At 36.8% G+C, this 27,340-nt stretch overlaps 1 non-coding gene across 1 annotated transcript; it reads left to right on the top strand.

Moving 5' to 3' along the window:
• Positions 1-24,659: 24,659 nt before the first annotated feature.
• On the top strand, positions 24,660-24,767 carry LOC112773843 (small nucleolar RNA R71). Its single transcript, XR_003188369.1, has one exon. It is a non-coding gene; the product is annotated as a small nucleolar RNA R71 (small nucleolar RNA).
• The last annotated feature ends 2,573 nt before the right edge of the window (positions 24,768-27,340 follow it).

Genomic DNA, 27,340 nt, shown 5'->3' with positions numbered 1-27,340 from the left:
TAACTCTAGATTTCACCCCCTTCTCTAGGTCATTGAAAACCTTCCATTAGTATCAAGAGTCAAGGTTTCAAGCATCAAGTTTGATATTGTACAAAGTGATGAATTTTGTTCTAGATTCCAATCACTACCTAAGGAATCACATCTTTCGACAGTTAAAAGAATCATTAGATATATTTATAGCACATCCAATTTTGATTTATGGTATTTAGGATTGATGATTTTTCTGTAGTTGGTTATTGTTAAGGGTAGCAAACGGGTCTAAATCTGTTGGTCCGGCCCACGTAACTAGGGGTGGAAACAGGCCAGGCCAGGCCAGATTTTGTTCTTAACAGGCCTGGCCTGTCATGTAGTTGATTGGCCTGAGTCTGGCCTGCAGCCTGCTATAGGCTTTTTTCAAAGTATTAAGCCTGGCCTGTTATTCAGCCTGGTCTGACCTAAAATCTGTTAAAAGGCCTGCTATTTTTTTTTTACAAAATAAAAATATTATTTAAAAAATATTTTTTAATAAACATATTTATATGTAAAATGTCATATTTAATATTTATAAGAATTTTTAAATTTTAAAGTATTTAAAATATACAAAACTATTTATAATTAAATATAATAAATTTAAAAATCTCATAATTTTGTTAATAATAAAAAAATTATTTATATATATATATATATATATATAATTATGTATTAAAAGGCTCAAACAGGCCTGACAGGCCAGGCCAGGCTAATTAGTGAGCCTGAGCCAGACCTATCAACATAATAAGGCTTTTATAACAGCCTGAACCTGTGCCTATTTTATAACAGGCTAGGCTAGGCCAGGCCAAACATAGGCCAGGCTACAGGCCCCTGGCATGCCGCCTGTCCTATTTTCACCCCTACACGTAACCCACCAAAAAAGGTGGGTCAGGCTAGAAAATTGAGACCGCTACACATCAAAAGCTTACCTAATGTACACTACAATGCTTAAACCGCGGGCTTTGGCGGAGTGGGACGGGCTTCTCCGATGGGCTTAGAATTTTTTTAAGATGTTCTAATTTAGTATTTTAGATTATGTTTTACGTTTGATTGATTATGTTCTAAACTTGTAGATGTTTAATTATATATTTTGGATAATATTTATTTTACTTTGGACAATGTTGGTTTTATTATTTTGTTTTAAAAAACTTGGTTTATAATTATGTTTATTACATATTTATAATTATAATGACTTTAATGTTTGTGAATTTAGAAATTATAATTTTTTATATCTTTAGAAATTATAAATTTATTAAAATAGTTGTGAAATTATATATATTATTTAATAATTTTTTTTTGGTAATTTATATTATTTCATACTTAATAGTAGAAATAAAAAATAAAAAAGAGATTTGGTGGGCTTGGACCGCCAGCCGCTATTAGGCGGGGCGGGGTGAGATTTCAGAATTGTCTCATTAGGCGGGGAGTGGCGGGCTTTGGCGGGACGGGGCGGACTTTTCCGTTTGCCACCCCTAATTATTATGATGCAGATTTTGATAAAAATAGAGTGGATCGGAGAAGTATTTTAGGAATTTGTTACTTTTTAAAAAGTTTTCTGAATATGTGGTCAAACAAGAAACAGTCCACCGTGACTTTATCCACTACTGAAGCCGAATATATTGCATCGTCGTCTTGTTATTCCTAATTATTATGGTTAAAAACTCAATTAGCCTATTACAAATTAAAAGCTGATAATATACCTTTGTTTTATGATAATAAAAATGCTATAAATATTTTTAAAAATTCTATTTTGTACTTAAGAACAAAACATATTAAAATGAGATATCACTTAATAAGAGAACATATCTAAAAGAATAATATTAATATTTAATTTATTAAATCGGAGAAATAACTTATTAATATATTCACCAAGTCTTTGACAGAAAATAAGTTGTATAAACTAAGAACTACTTTAGACATACTTTGTTATGAATCTTTGTTTTAATCTTGCTGATGTATTGTTTAAAGATTTTGTTTCCCAAGTCGATATGAGATGTTTCTAGGCAGATGAAGAATCTTTTAAAAAGAACGTTGAAGTTAGTTTCAATTTTTGAAAAGAAACATCATGTGGACCAAACAGATTTTTTATCCCAAGTAGTCCTTTGTGTTTCTTTAACATATCCTTTTGGGCCCAAAATGAATTTTTCTCTTTACATGAGTGTGCCTCATTGTTTTTGTCAAAAATAAATTCACATTTTTTAATTTTGCCTTTTCTCTACATTAAATCAATTTTTTTGCACAGGTACAATTTTTCTCGGCACTTGTTAAACCTTTTTCAAAACAAGTCTTTTAGGCTCCGACTTTTCCTATTTCTAAGAGTTTTCATAACGTGTTGCAGTTGATATTCATTTCGCATCATCATATAACTTGTAAAACTCTTCACATTTCTCATTCAATTTATATTTTTTTATTTTTTTCTAGAAAACTGTATCATATCTGTATTATTAAGATGAGGAAGAAAATCACTACACAAAGAGACAGGTTTATTTAAAACCTTTCCAAAATTTTCGAGAGTTCTCGAAAATTTCTTCAGTCATCACAAACCCACATTCATAATCTGAATTCTTTTAAGTGTGGAGAAAAGGACATGGAGTATTATTTGAATCTTATTACATATGTAGTTCATTTTGTTTCTGAAACCTTCTTTTTAAGCTATATAAATTTTTACCAAGGATTGATTCTTCATTATATTTTTTTATCAAAAAAAAATTTATATCTTAATTTTGTCTTTAAATAAATCTTCATTTGTTTTTTAGATTATTTTGACAATATTTCAAGAAGTAATTTTTTATTTTCACACTCCTTTAACACTCTAATTTATAGATTTTGTTTTTGTTTTTCTCTATCCACCTTAATAATAAAAGGAGGAGAAAAATATATATACGAAACTTGCGATTTGCTTAAGTTATTGATTATTGTACATACGAGACTTGCGACTTGCTTAGGTTATTGATTATTAGTCTTATGATTACGGACTGAACTTGTTTGACTTTAAGTCATTTGAATTTTATGAATGCTTGTGTGCTTATGATTATATTATGGTTATATCTGTGCTGCTAAAGTTTTGCATATCATGCTGAAGTTTTGTATACCATATTACTATACAAATTAATTTTTGGTAGTTTATTTGTATGGATTATTCTGTTTTTGTATATCCCTCAAATTGTGGAGAAGCTCATATTAAGGGAGAGTATTCGTTATGAAAAAGAAGGAGAGCATCTCAACATTTGAATTGATATCATCAAAGGAAAGCTTCTAAATTGTTCTATTTCAATTTATTTGATTAATACCTCATATATATTATGTTTGTCATTAAGGAAGAGATTGTTGAATTTAGAAAACAATAACTTAATTTTTGGTGATGATGAACATATATATTTGGTTGGGTTGAAATTCTAAAAGAATTGTTTAATGTGTGTTCATAGTAGAGGCCCATATTTATTCGAGCAGCCCAATAAAAAGAGCAATTTGTCCATAATGTTGCTACTTAGAACAAAAACTAGTAAATGAATCAACAATGCAATCATTTATCATCAACTAAGTCTAGTCAACCAACTTGGGTTGGTCGAGTGGTCAGCTCACTCGTCTGCTTAAACAAGTGTCGGGAGTTCGAATCCCGCCTTGTGCATGCAGCAACTCATTGGCCAGTGACAGACCCTTAAATGGAGCTCAGATCCGCGACGGATTAGTCCTTAACCTGTCGGGTTGGAGGATACCGTTTGGATAAACCAAAAAACTAAGTCTAGTCCATTGGCTTTATGAAGAGAAAAGCTTGTTGCTACTGTTAAAACTTCATCAGTTTCGGACAAAGCAAAAATTAGAAAAAAAGTGTTTCACTTTTGATTAAGAATTAAAGAGAAAAAGAAGGACAAAAATAAATTTTAGAGGCTAAGTCAAATCAATGGAGCCAAATCAAAACCAAATATTAAGGATGGTCAAAAGAAAAAGTTATTGCTAAAAAATTCATTCTTATGCAAGTCAAATGACTTGTTGAAACTACCTCTTTTTCGTAATTATAATTCGGATAAGAAGAAAAAAATGGAGGTTACCTTTTTCCAATTCAAATCAAGGATTGAAAATGAAACTTGGAGCCAAAGCTTGTATCAATGGTACAAATTATTATTGTCCATCTTTCTAGCACCTCTACGCCGATCTACTTTGCTGTTCTACCCTAATTTTCTACTCTGATTTCTTGGGAGAAGAAGAAGAACTTAGCAACTTGACTTTTCCCACTAACTCAAGTCTTGGAAGCATTACCCCATACATAAGGAAATAATCAATAAAGAATTGAAGTAAGGAAAGAGAACCCAAAACTCTGAGCTAACCTAGCACCCTCACTACTTAAAATTTGAAGTTTTGAAAGCAATGCACATATACTAAAAGGAGTATTCTGTTAAAATGAAAGGCAACATTTGAGAGTACTTGAATTTGGTTCTTCACATAGCTTTCAAACTACCATATTTCTTCTCCTTCTTGAGATTACATTATATATCTTGCTTTCTGAGTTTATCTTTCTTTGTTTTCTCATAGTAAAAGATAATGTGTGAGGTATTTGAAAAAGTTATTTGAGAGAAAAAATAAAGAGAGTTAGCTTCAAGAAATTAAAAAAGCTATTTTATGTCATTCTCTTTTGTTTAATTTATGTTTTATAATCATGAGCCTGAGAGGTTTCTCTTGCTAAGTTGGGTTAGTACTTAGGGTTTGTTTAGGTGAGTTTCTAAGAAAATATCTTTTTTCGAATTATTTTTTTTAAAAATTATATAGAAAAGTAAAAGTAATTTTATATTTGGGTATCTCATGCAAAAAGATCTTTTTATTTATCAATTATGTTCGGGTATAATCATATAAAAGTACTTATTTATTTATTTATTACATGAAAAAATCTTTTTTTTAAAGAAAAAAGATCTTTTAAAAAAAGATGTTGCTCTAGTGCTTTTACTTTTACTACTAGAAATTTGCCAAACACGCTAAAAAATAATAAAAAATCTTTTTTCATTAAAAAAGATTTTTTTATCAAAATAATAACGTCCAAACAAACACTTAATCTTAAGAGTTTAGAGAATAAACTTATCCAAATCAAGCTTGGTTAAAAGTTTAGTTTGTACCAGATAAAATTAGAAAAAATTCTAAAATATTGATGTTTGTAATATTTGAAAAGATAGTAAAAATTTTACCGTAATTATAGTAAAAATTAGATGTAAGTTACATCATACAGGAAATTAAACTAGAATATATGAATGTGTATTTTTTTTCTCTATTTTATTTTATGTCAAAAATAAGTTATCTCATGTATAATTCATTATTACAGACACAACAAAAATAAAATTATAAATCTGTTTTAGTGTTTAAATTAAAAAAAAAAATGATCCTAAATTTGATTTCCTTTTCTAGACCGTTGAAAATTTTCAAGCTCGATTTACAGTATTTTTATCTTACCATTCTCATATTTATCACTATTTGATTATAAATTTATAATAAAGTAAATGTTGCTCTAGTGATTGTGTTAATATGTAAAATAAAGTGTATTAATTGTAATGAGGTGTCACTTTAATTAAAAAATAAAAACAAAAATAAATTTTATTATATTTGAGTTGTCTTCTTGTTATACATGCATATCAGGATTTTTTATTTTATTAATAAAATAAATGTAATATTTATCAGAATAAATATTTTTACCAATATTTATTGAATTAAATTTTTTTACTATATCTCGTTCACACTGTAAACGAGATGCTTTTTCATGTATCTCGTTTACAGTGTAAACGAGATATGGTAAGTTAGATGAACACGTGTATATCTCGTTTACACTATAAACGATATATATATATATATAACAAATGTTCAGGTTCTATAAAAGGATGTGTAACCTTTGGTATTCTTCACACACATTTCATTTCCTTCTTCTGTCTCTTATTTCTCTGAAAAACATAGCTGAATGGCCAGTAACAATGCATTTATAGTTGTGCTTCTTTATCCCAATTGTCGCATGAGGAATGGCGACAACGGGGTGACATTTGAGTGTCAGGATCCGATATTGTTTCGCACTCAGCGTGTGGAGACGTTGTCGGATTTGAAGAGTTTGATATTGAGCAAGCTCGGTGGGACACAAGGGGACGAAATCGGAAGAGTGGCGTATAGGTTGCTGGCACCCATGGAAAATGGAGTTTTTCGGTTTCGACTATTCCGACTTCACAGAGACGAGCAGTGCGAATGATGTTCGACATTCATGGGAGGATCATGTGTGAACAGGTAATGGAGCAGGCTGCCGAGGTGGGTCACGACGGTAGTGGGCCGTCCGTACAGGAAACCTACGTGCAGGAAGACCGACCTCTCGCACCACCTCCTATTCATGTCGTGATTCCGGAGCATGAGGCAGAGGAGGGTGAGGAGGAGTCAGACGAGGATTACGTGGCGGACAGTGCGAAAAGTGAGTTTTCCGATGGTGGCAATGAGGATGAGTTTGTGCCGGAGACACCTGCAGGGGCTGTGCCGCGCCATGTGCTGCCTCCACCTCATCCAATTCCGGCGCTATTGGCTGTGCCAAGTCACTATCACAGTCTACATCTGGACGCCATGCATGAGAGGAACCCGGTGGAGGACAGCTGTGGAGTGGATTATAACCTGGACGGCGGCGTGGAGTTTCAGGTCGGACACAGGTTTAAAAGCCGAGAGGCGGTGCTTCAAGGTGTGAAGAACTACAGTATTCGTAGGAGTACTGAGTATTGGGTGATCGAGTCCGACCGCTTAAAGTACCATGTGTAGTGCCGTCAAGCCGACAGTGGGTGTCAATGGAGCCTCCGTGTCGCTTTTCGTCAGAATCTCGGATACTGGTAAGTTGAAGTTTAATCGTGAGTTTGAGTAGTTTTGTCTTATATGTTATTTCCGGTAGAGATGTCGAAGGAGAGCATATACGGTTCGTTAAGTAACATACCAGAATATTTGACAAAATAATTTAACTCAAATACATAAAAAGACATTTCTTACCTCGCAGCCAGCGGATACTGGTAGACGCCTCTATCTGGTGGACACCACTGGGGGAATCTCTGATAGATCCAGGACATCAACAACGGAGTGCAGCCAATGATATCCATGACGCCCCGCTGAGCTGCCAAAGATAGGGACTGATACGTCTAGGGCAGCACAGCCGAGCCCCACGAAAACGCTCTACACTCCGCAAAGTCCCGAAGTAGTGGTAGCCAGCAAAGGTACACCGGATTGTTGGACTTGTCGGTCATCAGATACCCTCCGATCAGTAACATGATATAACACCTGGCGTACTGTCGGAGAGTCTCGGGATCGTCTGTCTGGGGCATCTGGCGGACACGATCCCGTAGCCAAACAAGCTTCAGGGTGAATGACTCCTTCCTCTGAGCTGCCTACTGTGTTGCCACGGGAGGCCTGGCGCCGAGGAGCTACTCCACCAACGCCCACGTCTCCGTATGGTACCACCGAGCAAAGTCACGGAGACACCTCCCGACGGGGTTATCGTATGCGCGTAGGCCCAGGTGGTACGCCACGTCTTGCAGGGTGATAGTGACCTCACCCCACGGGAGATGAAACGTGTGCGTCTCTGGACGCCATCGCTCCACCAGTGCCGAAATGAGAGAATTGTCAAAAGTAAAATCCCTCAGCGGCACGATGTCGCCGAATCCGGCCTCAGCTAGATACGAGACGATGAAGTTCGGTGGAGGTAAAGTATGGCTCACTTGTCGGGGCAACAGGAGGCGAGGCCTCTGAATAATAGCAAACAGAAATAAAATTTAAATTATATAAAATCAACTATAACTTATAAATTATTTGTTTAACATTTTAAAAAATTAATTTTACTTTCAATAATATTTATCTCTCAAAAATCTCAGGAATAATTATTTCTGTTATTACTGTTTTTACAAATTAAACAATATAATACAACAAAATAAAGTCTTAAATGTATAATAAAATAAAAATATCAAAATTTATTAACGGGTTACAGTGTCATACACCCTATTCTAATGGCATTAAATTTATAACTACTAACAACATAGCAACAACAGCGTTCCAAACTAATAATATTTATGCCATACCAATGCTTAGCACAAGCGGATAGAGTTCTAATTTAAGCCTACAGACCTAACTCCTAATACATACACCAATGTTCCAGATTTTCATCACTACCCTAACAATGGCAACATCATTAAACTTAACAACCATAACGAAACTAACCTCGAAGTTGGCCGCCCCAGCGTAATGTGTCGTCTTGTTCAGCTTGTTTATATCCCCGTCGTTCTCTATTTGGCGCGCCATCACCGTTTGGATCAAAGGTATAGTCAGAAAGAATTAAAAGAGGGAAGAAAGATGTTGACAAAGTCAAACTGGAGCTGGAAATCTGCTGTAAACGACTTCTATATATAGGTGCGAATGACCCATATCTCATTTACAATGACAGTTGAATTTAATTCGGTAAATTATCTAAAAATTATTTATTTTTATAAATATTATATTTATTTTATTTAATAAAATAAAAAATCCTGCATACCAACGTTGACTGACAGATTACCTGCAGTCCTCTCTCCTCTCCAACAAGACAGAACAAACTAAATTTAATTTATTTTGTAGTCAATAAAAATGTGTGATCAGCATTTTGACGATTTTGCAGTGGGGAATGGAAAATGTTGTCCATTTAGAAACGACAAAAGAATAATAATTCACTCTACTTTTCCATACCGCAGGAGAAATTTTATTCAAGGCTACGTTTAAATTGTAGATATGGAGATATGGAGAAGGTGGGATGATAATTATGAAATTAAAGTTGCTTTATATACAACTAGAAAAAGAAAAGAATTAAACGAGAAAGAGATATATTCTTACATGTTTTTTTTTTTACTTTGTTTTATGTTCTAATTATATATATTCTTACATGTTTTTTTTTACTTTGTTTTATGTTCTAATTATTTATATATATATATATTATAACAATTATGTTATGTATATATTAAAATTAATTATTAATATAAAATATATATTTAATTATAAAATATACATTAAAAATAAATTAAATAATATATATAATAATTAATTTTAGTGATTAATTTTAATATATAAATAATATTTTTATTATCCGAAACATCTACTAATTATCGGTTAAAAATAAATGATGGGACGTTGATGTTAAAAAGATAAAAAATGATTTTAGAAAGAGGCCTGCTACACATATAAGTTTTTTTGGCTTACAAGTCTTATACTCCAACAAAAAACACGCATGACATTCTCACATTCAAGAGTAAATAAACGCACGTTATTCAAGCACTTTCTGTTTCCAAAGCGCGCTACTCACCATGCATTATAAACGACTCTTCTTCTTCTTCCTCCATGAAAACGAGTTTCTTGCCAAATTTGAAGATAATGAAACTTCAGAAATACACCAAAACGATTACAGAAATACACTCAAACGATTATAGAAATACACCCAAAAGATTACAGAAATACACCCAAACGGTTACAGGAATTCACCCAAACGATTATAGAAATACACCCAAAGGATTACAGAAATACACCCAAAGGATTACAAAAACTACACCCAAAGGATTTAAGAAATACACCCAAAATTCGTTGAAGTACACCTTATGCATAATTCAGAACTCTTTCTCTTTCTCCTCCTCATCTTCTGCTGCTTCTTCTTCTTCAAAAACGATTTCAGAGTTTGATGTCAAAAAATAAGAAGAAGAAGAAGAAGAAGAAGAGGAGGAGGAGGAAGAGGAAGAAGAACATGCAGCAAGAAGAAGAAGAAGGTGCAGTGAAAACGTGCATTAATGGTTGAAGAAGGAGAAAGAGAAGGCAAGAAACGAAAGAAAAGAAGAAGAAGAAGAGGAAGAGGAAGAAGAACGTGCGCAAGAAGAAGAAGAAGATGCACTTATAAAGACTTGTATAAAAAAACGCTTGTACGTGAAGAATTTCTCTTTTAAAAAATTATTGTTAAAGTGTTTTTGGATAAGGCATTTCAAAAATTTTGAAAAATATAAATATGTTTTAATTTAAGTATTGCCCTTCTTGCCTAAACTACATATATTAGATTAGTTTACTAAACGAAAAAAAATAAAGTTGACACTTTCTCTTCTTAATAAGAATGAAAGGAGTATAGTTTATCATAATCGATTTAGCTACAGAGTTTTCTAAGAATATTAGTTAAGAGAATAAAAATGCAAATCTTTATTATCCTAATGTATTCAAATATTCAATACTACATAAAAAAAACTTAAAATAAATTACATCTAATTAAGTTTATTTTTTATTAAAACTAGTGTATATTTTTGCACAAATAATACATAAAATTATATAACAAATTTTATTAAAAAATTAAATAAAATATATGTAGTAATTATTATTAATATAAATATTTTATAAAGTTATAATTAAAATCAAACTCTCAAAATTTTTAATATTAAAAATAATTAGTATTTATCTTAAGTTTGTTGAGTGATCATCTCACTCGTCCGCTTAAACAACTATTAGGAGTTAAAATCTTGCCTTATGTGTGTAGCAATTCATTGGCTAGCAGTAAACCCTTAATAAATGGAGCATCAATACGTGGTTAAACTTGATAGGAGTACGCGAATACGTGGGTACCCGACCCGTCTATACCCGGTTGGGGAGGATAATAACTTGACCCGAGTCGGAGCTGATTTTGCTCAGGACAGGGCATGGTCGGGGTTAAAGTGTACCCGCCCCGGATATATACATATAAATACTTTTTAGGAACTAGAATTTGCCTCACATCACAGATTTAGTGATTCACAGCTTCAATCCATACTCTATAGCCATGCAAGAGAAATCCAATCATCCTCACCCAGAATTTTCTTTTTCTCGACTTCTTCACAAAAATCCTCATAGCTCCCGTCAACATCGTTGCTGCGCCCATCGCCGCCTACCCCTTCACAGCTCCCATCTTCCTTCACAGCTCGTGTAACAATCGCTATTTATCCCGTTACCGTCGCTGTTGAGCCCGTCGCCATATTTCTCCTGTCGAGTCCCTTTTCTCTAGGTAAATTCCTCTCTCTCTCTCTCTCTTAATCTCTCTCTCTTTTTATGAGTCTGTTAAGTTCTTCTCTTCTTCTTCCACACACTCATCACTTAGTCGCCGTCGCTATGAGCTTGGGCGTTGTCCTTGCAGTTTCATCTGAGTCTGTCACCGAATAAAATAGAATTTTTATTCAAGTTGGACTAGTTGGAAATAGGAATGCATGAGATCATTTTTGCATGTAATTTCTGAATTTTCTCATCCAAATTTGATCTATATGGTTGAGTATTTTAGTATGGCGATCATTGTGGTTTCGTTGCGACATTAATGTGATAAAAGCTACGGTAATTTCATAACTTATATACGAGACATACCAGATTATTAAAGTAATCAGGGAAATAACATTCAGATGTGTGCATAAAATTATAAGATGTGATTATCTCAGAAAAATATATATGTATAGAACAAATAGAAGATTGTTAGGAAATTATTATTTCTTAATATATTTACGGGCAATACATATATTAATTATAATCGCAAATTAAGTAATTTCACATTAGATGACTTATATAAAACGGTGATTTCATTTATTGTCATAAATATTGAATTAAATAAGTCATTATTAATTTTGATTTGGATAAATGAGATTAAAACTATAGATACTATTTTATTTGAGTTTTAGGGTTTAATGAGTGTCACACTCAAATATAAATAATGACTTCAGGATTTTGGTCTCCAACAGATCAAACTCGCCTCCGTAGCTCTTTTTCCACAGTGGAGTTGTGATTCAGCCCTATTAGGAATACATAAGGTTTTGGTTGACGAAGATCAAATAACCACAAGAGCCAAGCTCTCTCATGTCAATCTTGCTCTCGAATAAAGGGACGATTTTGCGCTCTCAGTTATATTTCTTAATAATTTAACATGGATAATCTCGAGGTTGAGAAATCCTAAAATTTTTAGTAAAATAGAATTTTTATTCAATCAAACGATGATAAATAAATTTATTGAATTAAATTATATTAATGTGATCATTGGATGGTAAAGAATGCTAGAATATTAAATTATATACCTAAAATTATTTCATTTCTTCAAAAATCTTTTGAATATACAAAAGTTCAATGAGAAGTTGACTATTAAGAATTGAATATAATAATTTTAAATTTGTATTTTCAATAAAAAAGATGTACTTAGTTCTATCCATCCTAAATAATTCTATATTCACTATTACTTATCCATCTAAATAATTCTAACATTGATAGAATATCATTTTTAGATGCTAAAAATTTAAAATATATTTATTCTATTTCAAAAATCAATATTCATATTTAACTTGGGATTTCAACAAATATGGCAAAAAATATTAGAATTTTTAGTTAAAAAAATTAACATATCTATAAATATATTTTTGTGCTTTAGCTTTAGATTTTTCAAAAAACTTTGACAAGTTAATGAAATCAAATCATATTTCTATAACATATATAAGAATGTATATTACACATAAATAAAAAATATTAGGTATAATAAGAACAAATACATAAATTAAAATAAAATTTAGAAAAATAATAACCAATAAAATATTGAAGGAAAGAAATATAAATAGAAGAGAAACAAAATTATTAGACAAAAGGAAAATAATTTAATAAATTTTATGTGTATATAAAAGAGGAATAAAAAGAAGATATATAATATCTTGTTTAATTTAGTAAGATTTATGAAAATAAACACATAGAATAAGAGAATAAAAAATAATACTAAAAAGAAATTAAATATTTGAATTAATATAAAAAATAAAAAATAATAAAATAATGATAATCCATCATAATCGTAATCTTTTAATATAATTAATTAATAACAATATAATTAGTGTATCATAATCTTAAGGTTAAATTACACAGTTAGTTCCTACACTTTCAATGAAATTACAAATTAGTCCCTAGAGTTTAAAAGTTTGTAATTGGGTCCCTGAAGAAAATTAAAATTTGTAATTGAGTCCCTGCCGTTCGAAATTCGTTTGATTTAACAGAATATTTGGCAGCATATTCACCCCTTGAGCATGTGAGTTGCACGTGCAGAAGCTGGAATGACAAATGGCTCGTTATTTCTTAGTTCCAAATTTTGTAATGACAAAAAACCCCACTAAGACCCTTCATTATCTTTGCGCTTCATCTCCAGTAGAATATGTCTCTGCTCATGCTTCCCTTCCATCGTTGGAATTGATCGTTGAATGTGGTTCGGACTGTGTGGAGTTGCTGACTGATTGACATTGTTGACAGCTGAAGAGTGAAATTTGCAAGAGAGCAACACTAAAATAGGTAAGAGTTCCTAACCCCCAGTCCGTTCTCAGCTGTGAGTTGAATGTTATAGTTTGATTCCCTTTTTTATTTTTATTTTTTCAGTGGAGGTTAGAGTATCTACTATATTTAGGGTTTCTCTGATAAATCTATTTTTTTTGGTAGTGATGGGAGATTCTGTGTTTACTGTTGATCTCCACCATGGTGGTCAGATGGTTAGTAGGAAAGGAGGGAAAGAATACCTTGGTGGAATGGTAGTGGAAGGGTTGCAGTTTGAGTTAGATGAATGGTCGTTACAAGAAATTGTTGCAGCGCTGAAAGAAATTGGATACACAAGCAATGCTAAAATTTGGTTAAATGAACCTGGAGTTGCATTGAAGGATGGTCTTAGGGAGTTGAAGTCTGATGGAGATGCAATGAGAATGGGTATGTTTGTAGTGGAACAAGAGACTAAACACTACCATGTGTATGCGGTTAATGAATGTAGACAAGGAAATGGGGTTGAGATAACCTCAAATGATGAGGACTATATACCCTCTGATGGTGAGTATAGTGGTAATGATTTAGTTGAAGTAGAAGTGGTAAGTCAATCAGAGTCTTCAAGTGAAGATAACAGGTTTGATGATAGTGCTGACGATGGTGATCATGAGGATCATTTTGGCTTTGATGTTGAAGAAGAAAACTAACAAGGTCAGCATCCAAATGCCTTTGGAGGTAACAGTGGCTCATTAGGAACAGATGATAATAATATTGATGTGGGAGTTAGTGTGGAAAATAACACAGGAGGGGTGACTGAAGATGGAGCAGAAATTGATGTTGGGAATATTTCTTCGGGTTATGATACAGAGTCATTGGACAGCTATGATGGAGATTCTGATGAGCCTGTAAGAAAAAAGAGGTATCCTAGATATAATGAAGCTGACATGAGTGTTGATTATGAGTTTCGGATGGGGACTGAGTTTAATTCTATTGCTGAGTTTAAGGAGGCTATTAAGGAACATGCATTGTTGAATGGGAGGGACATTAGATATGTCAAGAACGATAAAGTTAGATGCAGAGTCAAATGTAAGGGTTTAGGAGGAGAGTGTCCATGGATGGCATTTGCAAGTAAAGTAGAAAAATCTGGCTGTGTTAGGCTGAAGACATTGAAGAGCAAGCACACTTGTGGGAGGAACTACAGTGGCCGTCTTGCGTCCAGCAATTAGATTGCAAAGAAAATCACCAATAATTTAAGTAGAGGAGAAGATATGAAGCTGGGTACTATAATTCAAATAATTCAAGATAAATACATGGAAAATATATCTGTGTGGAAGGCTTATTGGGCAAGAAGAAAGGCAAGGGAAGTTGTGCATGGGAAGGCAGTGCAGCAATATGAGAGGATCAGAGACTACTGTACAGAGGTACTGAGAGCAAACCTTGGATCGACATTGAAGCTGAAGTTGGATAGACCCTGTCCAACAATCCAACCAAGGTTTGTACGAATGTACATGTGTCTTGATGCTGTGATGAAAGGGCTCCTGGTTGCTTGTAGGCCTATTATAGGACTGGATGGTTGCCATCTGAAGGGTGATCATGGACAACAATTGTTAGCTGCTGTGGACAGAGATCCTAATGATAACTACTTTTTCCTAGCAGTTGCAGTAGTAGAGGCAGAGACTAAGGATTCATGGGCCTGGTTCTTGGAGTTGCTACTTCAGGACATTGAAGACTTCACAAATAAGAAATGAGTCTTTATGTCAGACTAGCAAAAGGCAAGATATTAATTTTAGTTTTTTATGAATTCATTTTTATAATTTTCTATGAATTTTATTCTTAATTCAGCTGACCATTGATCTCTTGGTAGGGGCTGCTTCAAGTATTTTATGAAATTCTTCTGGGAGTGGAGCATCAATTTTGCCTTCGACACCTCTATGCCAACTGTAAGAAGGCTTTTGGAGAGGGGGGGGGGGTACACTTTTAAGGCACTTGATACTTTCTACTGCTAAAGCAACTTATGTGGAGGAGTAGAATAAAAAGATGGATCGTTTGAAAGAGGTAAATAGAGAGTGTTATGACAAGTTGGCAGCCCTAGATCCTAAGGTATGGACTAAATCTCACTTCACTCATTATGCCAAGAGTGATATGCTAATGAACAACATATCTGAGGCTTTTAATGGACGAATTTTGGAAGCTCGCGAGAAGCTCATTTTGACATGTTTGAGTAGATTAGATGTTATTGGATGGGGAAGTTTCCCGAGAAGAAGAAAAAGGGAGCTAAGTTCATGGGAAAAATACTGCCAAATCCTAGAAAGAGGTTAGATATCATGTGTAGAAGGTCCATGGAATGGCAACCTAGGTGGGCTGGGGATTTAAAGTATGAGATTTCACATAAAAATAGGATGATTCAAGAGAGGTTTGTTGTAGATTTACTAGTTGGTTCATGTCGTTGTAGGTTCTGGGGACTGGCTGGCATGCCTTGTCAGCATGCTTGTTCTGCAATATTCATGAAAGGAGACAACCCTAAGGACTACTGCAGTAACTATTACACACCAGCAGCATATCTGGCATGCTATGGGACAATACTCAATCCAATTAATGGTGAAAATATGTGGCCAAAGGTCGAACTTGACACAATTAGACCTCCAATTTTTAGGGTCAAGCCTGGAAGACCTAGGAGAGTAAGGATTAGAGAGCATGATGAGGATAGATCACAAACAAAATTGAGAAGGAGTGAAACATCAATTACCTGCAGCAACTGTGGCCAATATGGACACAATAGGAGATATTGTCCCAATCCTGATATAACAGGTATCTGCCTTTAAATCTTGGCTTCTTCATATGTTGGTAGTTTTATACTCTATCACTTAGCCTGTGTGCTCTTGTTTTCAAGAAACAACCCTGGATCTAAAAATGTTGCTCCTCAAGGTAGTGCTCCTGCACCTGCTCCTCATGGTAGTGCCCCTGCTCCTACTCCTGCTGAAACTTCCACTACTCCTTCTGCCACTGTTAGCCAAAGAGGAAGCGGAAGGGGAAGGGGACGTGGTAGAGGAGGATCCAGATCTGGAAAGGCTAGATCTGCTACTCCTGCTGCTGCTGTTTCTCAGCCAGCACCTGCACCACCTGCATCAGCTACAACAAGTTCCACAATTCCACCTCTGCCTCCACCAGCCTCACTACTGCCTGCACCAGCTCCACCAGTGATTGCACTAGCTCCACCACTGTCTGCACCAGATCCAAGAAGTTCCACAACTCCACCACTACCTCTTCCAGCAGATCCACCACAACCTGCACCAGCTCCAACAAGGTCCACAGCTCCACCACTACCTAAGACAAAAATTTTTGGTGTAAGGCATAGTGGAAGACTTAAGATAGGTGTGAGGAAGGCAAAAGCTAGACCAAGTGAAACTGTACACCTCACAACATATTAGTTTTTTGAGTAAACTACCGTTTCTACCCACGAAAGTTAAAAATACTTACATATCTACCCATAGAAAAAGAAAATTACCATTTGTACCCATGAAATATGGATTTCGTACAACAAAATTATCCAAACACTAAAAAATTATCTAAAATCTCTAAATTATCCTTATCTTCACCACCACACCACTCCCTTCACCCAGTTACCTTTCTAACCCTAACCCTCTTCACCCAGCCACCACCCTCTTTTCCTTTCTAATCTCAAATCCTACCACCACCTCCTTCACCCAGTCACCTTTCTAACTTTAACCCTCTTCACCCAGCCACCACCCCTCTTTCCCTTTCTAATATGAAATCCCACCACCACCCCCTTCACCCAGCCACCTTTCTAAACCTAACCCTCTTCACCCAGTCACCACCCCCTTTCCCTCCAAAACTCACACACAGAGACATTACACATACTCCCACCCGAGGAAGAAGAAGAGAAGAGGAGGGGGAGGGAGACCGCACTGGCAACGTGGGGACTCACTGTCGCTATCGTATTATCGTTGCCGTTGTTGAGGGAGTCCGAAGAGGAGATGTGAGCCGGAACCAAGGAAGAGGGAACTGTTGCCGCCATTGATTGATTCTGTCACTGTCGTTGTTGCTGGTTTGGAAAGAAGAGAGCGCGCAAGAGATCGGAGAAGGAGGAGAGGGCGACGGCGCCGGTGGGTGTCACTGCCACCATCGTCGTCGACGTTGTTCAGTGAGGGAGGAAGAACTGTTTTTCTCTTTGCTTTTTCTATTGTTGTTGTTGTTGTTGTTGTTGTTGTTGTTGTTATTGTTGTTGTTGTTGTTGTTGTTGTTGTTGCTGCTGCTTTATGTGAAGAAGATGATGATGGAGGTATAGTGGCGGCGGTGGTGGTGATGGTAGTGATAAAGGAAATGAGATAGTGGTGCCTTTGAACTCAGAGTTTGGCTCAGGCAAAGGCAAGACAGGGAAGGAGAGAAGGAGGGGTGGATGATGCAGATGATGATAAGGGTAATTTGGGGATTTTATGTGATTTTTTAGTGTTTGGATAATTTTGTTATATGGAACTCATATTTCATGGATACAAATGGTAATTTTCTTTTTCTATGGGTAGATATGTCAGCGTTTTCAACTTTCGTGTGTAGAAATGGTAGTTTACTCTAGTTTTTTAAAGTAATTATGACTTAGTAGTATTAGTTTTTTGGCTGTGGCTGTGAACTTTATTATATCCTATGTCCATGTACTTTCAGTGGCTTATGAACCACTTTTGTCGAACACTATTTAGGATGCTTGTTTTGTTTTGTTGCTTTTGTTATATCTGGCATGTGGCTTGCTGTATTGGAGGGACCACTGGTGCACGAAATTGTGATCTCAGACAACGGCGCCAAAAACTTGGTACGCACGTCTTAATAAATTATTTTTCATTCACAACTTCGATACAACTAACCAGCAAGTGTACTGGGCCGTCCAAGTAATAAACCTTACGTGAGTAAGGGTCGATCCCACGGAGATTGTTGGTATGAAGCAAGCTATGGTCACCTTGTAAATCTCAGTCAGGCGGATATAAAATAGTTATAGAGTATTCAAAAATAAATAATAAAATAAGGATAGAAATACTTATGTAAATCATTGGTGAGAATTTCAGATAAGTGCATAGAGATGCTTTCATTCCTCTGAACCTCTGCTTTGCTGCTGTCTTCATCCAATCAATCCTACTCCTTTCTATGGCTGGCTTTATGTAAGGATATCACCGTTGTCAATGGCTACTTTTTATCCTCTCTGGAAAATGGTCCGATGCGCTGTCACTGCATGGCTAATTGTCTGGAGGCATCACCCTTGTCAATGGCTGCATCCCATCCTCTTGTGAAAATGGTCCGATGCTCTGTCACAGCACGGCTAATCATCTGAGGTTCTCGATCATACTGGAATATGATTCACCCTCCTTTTGCGTCTGTCACTACGCCCAGCACTCGCGAGTTTGAAGTTCGTCACAGTCATTCAATCCCAGAGTCCTACTCAGAATACCACAGACAAGGTTTAGACTTTCCGAACTCTCATGAATGCCGCCATCAATCTAGCTTATACCACGAAGATTCTGATTAAGAGATCCAAGAGATACTCATTCAATCTAAGGTGGAATGGAAGTGGTTGTCAGGCACGCGTTCGTGGGGGAATGATGATGGTTGTCACGTTCATCACATTCAGGTTGAAGTGCGAATGAATATCTTAGAAGCAGAATAAGTTGAATTGAATAGAAAAACAGTAGTACTTTGCATTAATCTTTGAGGAACAGCAGAGCTCCACACCTTAATCTATGGAGTGTAGAAACTCTACCGTTGAAAATACATAAGTGAACATAGGGTAAGCATGGCCGAGTGGCCATCCTCCCATGGAGGTCTAAAGATCTAAAAATGATTAAAAGATGTCTAATACAATAGTAAAAAGTCCTATTTATAATAAACTAGTTACTAGGGTTTACAGACGTAAGTAATTGATGCATAAATCCACTTTCGGGGCCCACTTGGTGTGTGCTTGGGCTGAGCTTGAATGTTACACGTGTAGAGTCAATCTTGGAGTTGAACGCCAGTTTGTAACGTATTTCTGGCGTTCAACTTTGGCTTGTGACGTGTTTCTGGCGTTTAACTCCAGACATCAGCGTAGAACTGGCGTTCAATGCCCTTTTACATCATCTAAGCTCGGCCAAAGTATAGACTATTATATATTGCTAGAAAGCCCTGGATGTCGACTTTTCAACGAAATTGGAAGCGTGCCATTTTGAGTTCTGTAGCTCCAGAAAATCCACTTTGAGTGCAGGGAGGTCAGAATCCAACAGCATCAGCAGTCCTTCTTCAACCTCTGAATCTGATTTTTGCTCAAGTCCCTCAATTTCAGCCAGAAAATACCTGAAATCACAGAAAAACACACAAACTTATAGTAAAGTCCAGAAATGTGAATTTAACATAAAAACTAATAAAAACATCCCTAAAAGTAACTAGATTCTACTAAAAACATACTAGAAACAATGCCAAAAAGCGTATAAATTATCCATTCATCACAACACCAAACTTAAATTGTTGCTTGTCCCCAAGCAACTGAAAATCAAATAGGATAAAAAGAATAGAATATACTATAAATTTCAAACTATCAATGAAACATAGCTCCAATTAAATGAGCGGGACTTGTAGCTTTTTGCCTCTTGAATAGTTTTGGCATCTCACTTTATCCATTGAAGTTCAGAATGATTGGCATCTATAGGAACTCAGAGTTCAGATAGTGTTATTGATTCTCCTAGTTCAGTATGATGATTCTTGAACACAACTATTTTATGAGTCTTGGCCGTGGCCCTAAGCATTTTGTTTTCCAGTATTACCACCGGATACATAAATGCCACAGACACATAATTGGGTGAACCTTTTCAGATTGTGACTCAGCTTTGCTAAAGTCCCCAATTAGAGGTGTCCAGGGTTCTTAAGCACAGTCTTCTTTTGCTTTGGACCTTGACTTTAACCGCTTAGTCTCAAGTTTTCACTTGACACCTTCACGCCACAAGCACATAGTTAGGGACAGCTTGGTTTAGCCGCTTAGGCCAGGATTTTATTCCTTTAGGCCCTCCTATCCACTGATGCTCAAAGCCTTGGGATCCTTTTTATTTACCCTTGCCTTTTGGTTTTAAGGGTTATTGGCTTTTTGCTCTTGCCTCTTGGTTTTAAGAGCTTTTGGCTTTTTCTGCTTGCTTTTTCTCTCTTTTTTTTTCTTTCTATTTTTTAGCTATTTTTTTCTGCAAGCTTTGTTCTTTGCTGCTTTTTCTTGCTTCAAGAATCATTTTTATGATTTTTCAGATTATCAAATAACATGTCTCCTTATCATCATTCTTTCAAGAGCCAACATATTTAACATTCTTAAACAAAAACTTCAAAAGATATATGCATTGTTCAAGCATTCATTCAGAAAACAAAAAGCATTGTCACCACATCAATATAATTAAACTAAGTTCAAGGATAAATTCGAAACTCATGTACTTCTTGTTCTTTTGAATTAAAACAGTTTTCATTTAAGAGAGGTGATGGATTCATAGGACATTCATAACTTTAAGACAAAGTTACTAAATACTAATGATCATGTAATGAAGACACAAACATGGATAAGCACTTAACATAGAGAAAACGAAAAACAGAGAATGTAAGAACAAGGAATGAGTCCACCTTAGTGATGGTGGCGTTTCCTTCTTGAGGAACCAATGATGTCCTTGAGCTCTCCTATGTCTCTTCCTTGTCTTTGTTGCTCCTCCCTCATTGCTTTTTGATCTTCTCTTATTTCATGAAGGATGATGGAGTGCTCTTGATGTTCCACCCTTAGTTGTCCCATGTTGGAACTTAATTCTCCTAGGGAGGTGTTGATTTGCTCCCAATAGTTTTGTAGAGGAAAATGCATTTGAGGCATCTCCGGGATCTCATGGTGATGAGCTTCATGCGTCTCTTGAGATCCATGAATGGGCTCTCTTGCTTGCTCCATCCTTTTCTTAGTGATGGGCTTCTCTTCCTCAATGGGAATGTCTCCTTCTATGAAAGCTCCAGCTGAGTAACATAGATGGCAAATAAGATAAGGAAAAGCTAGCCTTGCCCCAGGAGAGGGCTTTTCGGCTATTTTGTAGAATTCAAGGGAGATGACTTCATGGACTTCTACTTCTTCTCCAATCATGATGCTATGAATCATGATGGCCCGATCCACAGTAACTTCAGATCGGTTGCTAGTGGGGATGATGGAGCGTTGGATGAACTCCAACCATCCTCTAGCCACAGGCTTGAGGTCCAGTCTTCTTAATTGAACCGGCTTGCCTTTGGAGTCAAGACTTGGTCCAACCTTTGATTAAAGTTGACCCTTCTAGTGTAGGGGCGTGCATCTCCTTGCATCATAGGCAAGTTAAACGCCAACCTCACATTTTCCGGACTAAAATCTAAGTATTTCCTCCGAACCATTGTAATATAATTCTTTGGGTTTGGGTTCTTACTTTGATTATGGTTCCTAGTGATCCATGCATTGGCATAGAACTCTTGAACCATTAGGATGCCGACTTGTTGGATGGGGTTTGTTAGAACTTCCCAACCTCTTCTTTGGATTTCATGTCGGATTTCCGGATACTCATTCTTCTTGAGCTTGAAAGGGACCTCGGGGATCACCTTCTTCTTTACCACAACATCATAGAAGTGGTCTTGATGAGCTTTGGAGATGAATCTTTCCATCTCCCATGACTCGGAGGTGGAAGCTTTTGTCTTCCCTTTCCCTTTTCTAGAGGATTCTCCGGTCTTGGGTGCCATCAATGGTAATGGAAAAATAAAAAGCTTATGCTTTTACCACACCAAACTTAGAATTTTTCTCGCCCTCGAGCAAGAGAAGAAAGAATAGATGAAGAAGAAGAAGAAAATATGGAGGAGAGGGGGGATGGGTGTATTCGGCCAAGAAGAGAAGAGAGGGTTGTGTTGTGTGAAAATGAGGAAGAATGGAGGGTTATATATAGGGAAGGGAGGGGGGTAACATTCGGCCATAAGGGTGGGTTTTGGGTGGAAAATTGATTTTGAATTTTGAAGGTAGGTGGAGTTTATGAGGTAGGTTTATGGGGAAGAGTGGATGGATGTGAGTGGTGAAGTGGTTATAGGGAAGAGAGATTGAGGCGATTGGTGAAGAGTTTTGGGGAAGAGTGTTTATGGGATTGTGTGAAAGAGGGGTGAGAAGAAGTGAGTGGAAGTAGGTGGGGGAGGTGTTCAAGGATTTACAACCTTGCACCAAATTAGGCATGCAAAATGCCCTTGCACACAACTCTGGGCGTTCAGCGCCAGATTGGTGCTTGTTCTGGGCGTTGAACGCCCATTTGTTGCCCATTTCTGGCGTTAAACGCCAGAACCATGCTTGTTCTGGGCGTTCAGCGCCAGCTCTTCTCCAGAGTACAATTCTGGCATTCAAACGCCCAGATGCTGCCCATTTTGGGCGTTCAGCGCCAGAACCATGCTCTGTTCTGGCGTTGAACGCCAGCCAGATGCTTCTTACTGGCGTTTAACACCAGTAAGGTCTTCCTCCAGGGTGTGATTTTTCTTCTGCTGTTTTTGATTCCGTTTTCAATTTTTATATTTATTTTGTGACTCCACATGATCATGAACCTAATAAAACATGAAAGAACAAGAAAAATAAAATTAGATAAATAAAAATTGGGTTACCTCCCAACAAGCGCTTCTTTAATGTCAATAGCTTGACAGTGGGCTTTCATGGAGCCTCATAAATGTTCAGAGCATTGTTGAGACTTTCCAACACCAAACTTAGAGTTTGGATATGTGAGTTCAACACCAAACTTAGAGTTTGGTTGTGGCCTCCCAACACCAAACTTAGAGTTTGACTGTGGGGGCTCTGGTTGACTCTGTTTTGAGAGAAGCTTACTGTGCCTCTTTTCCATGTTTACAGAAGGGTAACCTTGAGTTGTAAACACAAGGGAGTCCTCATTCAATTGAAAGACTAATTCACCTCTGTCAACATCAATCACAGCTCTTGCTGTGGCTAGGAAAGGTCTTCCAAGGATGATGGATTCATCCTCATCCTTCCCAGTATCAAGGATTATGAAATCAGCAGGGATGTAAAGGCCTTCAACCTTTACTAACACGTCCTCTACTTGTCCATAAGCCTGTTTTCTTGAATTGTCTGCCATCTCTAATGAGATTTTAGTAGCTTGCACCCCAAAGATTCCCAGTTTCTCTATTACAGAGAGGGGCATGAGGTGTATCCCTGAACCAAGGTCACACAGAGCCTTTTCAAAGATCATGTTGCCTATGGTACAAGGTATTACAAACTTTCCAGGATCTTGTTTCTTCTGAGGCAATGTTAGTTGATCCAGATCACTTAGTTCATTGGTGAACAAGGGAGGTTTATCTTCCCAAGTCTCAATACCAAATAATTTGGCATTCAGCTTCATGATTGCACCAAGGTACTTGGTAACTTGCTCTTCAGTAACATCCTCATTCTCTTCAGAAGATGAATGCTCGTCAGAGCTTATGAAGGGCATAAGGAGGTTCAATGGAATCTCTATGGTCTCTAGATGAGTCTCAGATTCCTTTGGTTCTTCAGAGGGAAACTCCTTATTGATCACTGGACGTCCCAGGAGGTCTTTCTCACTGGGATTTATATCCTCCCCTTCCTCTCCAGGTTCGGCCGTGTTGACTATGTCAATGGCCTTGCACTCTCCTTTTGAATTTTCTTCTGTATTGCTTGGGAGAGTACTAGGAGGGATTTCAGTGATCCTTTTACTCAGCTGGCCCACTTGTACCTCCAAATTTCTAATGGAGGATCTTGTTTCATTCATGAAACTTATAGTGGCCTTAGATAGATCAGAGACTAAGTTTGCTAAATTAGAGGTATTTTGTTCAGAGTTCTCTGTCTGTTGCTGAGTGGATGATGGAAAAGATTTACTATTGTTAAACCTATTTCTTCCACCATTATTAAAGCCTTGTTGAGGCTTTTGTTAATCCTTCCATGAGAGATTTGGGTGATTTCTCCATGAGGGATTATAGGTGTTTCCATATGGTTCACCCATGTAATTCACCTCTGCTATTGCAGGATTCTCAGGATCATAAGCTTCTTCTTCAGAAGATGCCTCTTGAGTCCTGTTGGATGCAGCTTGCAATCCATTCAGACTCTGAGAAATCATATTGACTTGCTGAGTTAATATTTTATTCTGAGCCAATATGGCATTCAGAGTATCAATTTCAAGAACTCCCTTCTTCATAGGCGTCCCATTACTCACAAGATTCCTCTCAGAAGTGTACATGAACTGGTTATTAGCAACCATGTCAATGAGTTCTTGAGCTTCTGCAGGCGTTTTCTTTAAGTGAATGGATCTACCTGCAGAAGTATCCAATGACATTTTAGCCAATTCGGATAGACCATCATAGAATATATCCAGGATGGTCCATTCTGAAAGCATGTCAGAAGGACACTTTTTGGTCAGTTCTTTGTATCTCTCCCAAGTTTCATAGAGGGATTCACCTTCTTTCTGTCTGAAGGTCTGAACATCCACTCTAAGCTTACTCAGCTTTTGAGGAGGAAAGAACTTGGCTAAGAAAGCCTTGACCAGCTTATCCCAAGAGTTCAAGCTATCCTTAGGTTGAGAGTCTAACCATATTCTAGCTCTGTCTCTCACAGCAAAAGGGAAAAGCATGAGCCTGTAGACTTCATGATCTACTCCATTAGTCTTAACAGTATCACATATCTGCAAAAATTCAGTTAAGAACTGAAAAGGATCTTCAGATGGAAGTCCATGAAACTTGCAGTTCTGCTGCATCAGAGAAACTAATTGAGGTTTCAGCTCAAAATTGTTTGCTCCAATGGCAGGAATGGAGATGCTTCTTCCATATAAATTGGAATTAGGTGCAGTAAAGTCACCAAGCATCCTCCTTGCATTATTATTATTTTTGGCTGCCATCTCCTCTTCTTGTTCGAAAATTTCTGAAAGGTGCTTGCTGGATTGTTGTAATTTAGCTTCTCTTAGTTTCCTCTTCAGAGTCCTTTTCAGGTTCTGGATCTGCTTCAACAAGAATGTTCTTGTCCTTGTTCCTGCTCATATGAAAAAGAGAGAACAGAAAAATAATAATAGGGATCCTTTTTACCACAGTATAGAGGTTCTGGTGCACGAATTATGAATCACACTTTTCACAACTCGTACCACTAACCAGCAAGTGCACTGGGTCGTCCAAGTAATACCTTACGTGAGTAAGGGTCGAATCCCACGGAGATTGTTGGTTTGAAGCAATCTATGGTTACCTTGGAAATCTTAGTCAGGAAGTCAATTATGTTTATCAGTTGAATTGCGAATAACCAAGAGAGCATAAATTAAAGGTTACTTGTTATGCAGTAATGGAGAATATGTTGGAGTTTTGGAGATGCTTTGTCTTCTGAATCTCTGCTTTCCTCTGTCTTCTTGTTCACACATGCACGTCCTCCTATGGCAAGCTGTATGTAGGGGATCACCGTCGTCAATGGCTACATCCCATCCTCTCAGTGAAGAATATGCTCACATGCTCTGTCACAGCACGGCTAATCATCTGTCGGTTCTCGATCATACTGGAATAGGATTCTTCATCCTTTTGCGCCTGTCACTAACGCCCAGCACTCGCGAGTTTGAAGCTCGTCACAGTCATTCGATCCCTGAATCCTACTCGGAATACCACAGACAAGGTTTAGACTTTCCGGATTCTCATGAATGCCGCCATCAGTTCTAGCTTATACCACGGAGATTCTGATTAAGGAATCTAAGAGATACTCATTCAATCGGATATAGAACGGAGGTGGTTGTCAGGCACACGTTCATGGTTTGAGGAAGGTGATGAATGTCACGGATCATCACCTTCATCACAGTTAAGAGCGAATGAACATCTTAGATAGGAACAAGCGTGTTTGAATGGAAAACAGAAATACTTGCATTAATTCATCGAGACACAGCAGAGCTCCTCACCCCCAACAATGGGGTTTAGAGACTCATGCCGTCAGAGAATACAAAGTTCAGATCTAAAATGTCATGAGATGAAAAATAAGTCTCTAAAAGTTGTTAAATACTAAACTAGTAGCCTAGGGTTACAAAATATGAGTAAACTATGATGGATGATGCAGAGATCCACTTCTGGGGCCCACTTGGTGTGTGCTGGGTTGAGACTTAAGCAATTCACGTGCAGAGGCCATTTGTGGAGTTGAACGCCAGTTTTTATGCCAGTTTGGGCGTTCAACTCCAGCTTTTGATCCTTTTCTGGCGCTGGACGCCAGAATTGGGCAGAGAACTGGCGTTGAACGCCAGTTTACGTTATCTATCCTTGTGCAAATTATGGACTATTATATATTGTTAGAAAGCCCTGGATGTCTACTTTCCAACGCAATTGAAAGCATGCCATTTCGAGTTCTGTAGCTCCAGAAAATCCACTTTGAGTGCAGGGAGGTCAGAATCCAACAGCATCAGCAGTCCTTTTTCAGCCTGAATCAGATTTTTGCTCAGCTCCTTCAATTTCAGCCAGAAAGATACCTGAAATTACAGAAAAACACACAACTCATAGTAAAGTCCAGAAATATGAATTTTTCCTAAAAACTAATGAAAATAGACTAAAAACTAACTAAAACATACTCAAAACTATATGAAATTATCCCCAAAAAGCGTATAAAATATCCGCTCATCACAACACCAAACTTAGACTGTTGCTTGTCTTCAAGCAACTAGACAAATAAAATAGAAGACTAATAGGTTGAGAAGTAATAATATCTCAGAGTTTTTGAGTGAAGCTCAGATTCTAATTAGACGAGCGGGACTAGTAGCTTTTTGCTTCTGAACAGTTTTGGCATCTCACTTTATCCATTGAAGCTCAGAGTGATTGGCATCTATAGGAACTTAGAATTCAGATAGTGTTATTGATTCTCCTATTTCAGTGTGATGATTCTTGAACACAGCTATTTTATGAGTCTTGGCCGTGGCCCTAAGCACTTTGTTTTCCAGTATTACCACCGGATACATAAATGCCACAGACACATAACTGGGTGAACCTTTTCAGATTGTGACTTAGCTTTGCTAAAGTCCCCAGCTAGAGGTGTCCAGAGTTCTTAAGCACACTCTTCCTTTTG

This window comes from Arachis hypogaea, chromosome 18 (assembly GCF_003086295.3).
Source record: "Arachis hypogaea cultivar Tifrunner chromosome 18, arahy.Tifrunner.gnm2.J5K5, whole genome shotgun sequence".
Taxonomy (NCBI): domain Eukaryota; kingdom Viridiplantae; phylum Streptophyta; class Magnoliopsida; order Fabales; family Fabaceae; genus Arachis; species Arachis hypogaea.
Note: the sequence above shows the minus strand (reverse complement) of the source record. Positions and strands in the feature narration are given on the sequence as shown.